We start from the raw sequence: 1095 nt of genomic DNA on the forward strand, positions 1-1095 counted from the left end.
GTAGTATTGAAATACCTGACTATTTAGTAAAAGAAAAGATTGAAAGGAGCAAGACTTTTATTTTGGCAATACATTTCCAAAAAAATTCAGAGTTTTACTCGTGCTCGGAATCTATTAGGGTATTTGTTGGACAAGTATGTATTTTGGTTAATGTTTACCGTGTTTCTAATTAAGATTTTTTATAGTGATTTAGACTTATCTGATATGCCCAAAAACATTTCAATACCTGTGGAGGTATTAAATTCAATGGAAATAAAGAAAGAAGTGATTGAGTAAGTTGATTCATTTCTTTCACAACTGAAATTCAATATTGACTTTGTCTTTAGATCTGAACCATCTCAACCTTCGGAATATGAGAACAACCTGAACCAACAGTCACAACTAATTGATGAATCATGTCTAAATATTTTGTGAGTTGTTCAAAACTATTTTCAGTATCGAAAAATTTCATTGTGAATAATTTCAGCTGTCCAAAAACTGTGACGATGTCCCCCGCTCCACCCACATTACTGCCTATTGATACACCTCATTCATCAATCATATGTAAACGTTGTGGAGTGACATTTTGTTTTTGCCCGTGGAGTCTCGAGTGGCATCAATCTCATCGTCAAGATCTTGCTATGTATTACGAATGTAACGAAATGATGCAGATCACTCCTGAATAAATGAAACATTTTGCTTGTCAACCGAAAACATAATTGAATGAATGAAATTTTAAAAAAATATTTTCGATTTTATTTGACAACCATCATTATCTGAATTTCAAGAATGAAATAGTGATTGCGTTTTAAGTGGTATAGTCAATTTGGAAATTAATGGTTCATCTTTCATTGAACCTCCACATCAAATTGCAAAAAAAAACATGCATGTATCAATATTAAAAATAATGTCAATGCCTGTTTCTCTTTTTTTTTTTTAAATCCAGTGAAGATACATTCAGCCACATGCCAAATGCCTTCTGAACTATATGCCGATACTTATTATCTAGCGAAGATACATACTAGCGAAAATTCGTCTAAGTCTAAGTCTAAGTGCATTTTCAAAAAATTTGATTGTGTATTATTGTCAACATAACCATACTTTTCGAAATATTTT

At 31.5% G+C, this 1095-nt stretch overlaps 1 long non-coding RNA gene across 1 annotated transcript; it reads left to right on the forward strand.

Annotated features, from left to right (window-relative positions):
- The first annotated feature begins 77 nt into the window (after positions 1–77).
- LOC141487081 (uncharacterized) lies at positions 78–603 on the forward strand. The gene is made up of 3 exons (XR_012468190.1): positions 78–272; positions 327–410; positions 467–603. It is a non-coding gene; the product is annotated as an uncharacterized lncRNA (long non-coding RNA).
- The last annotated feature ends 492 nt before the right edge of the window (positions 604–1095 follow it).

Source organism: Leptinotarsa decemlineata, unplaced genomic scaffold (genome assembly GCF_025532065.1).
Source record: "Leptinotarsa decemlineata unplaced genomic scaffold, Ldec_3_MD MMD2_tig00078363_RagTag_RagTag, whole genome shotgun sequence".
Taxonomy (NCBI): Eukaryota; Metazoa; Arthropoda; class Insecta; order Coleoptera; family Chrysomelidae; genus Leptinotarsa; species Leptinotarsa decemlineata.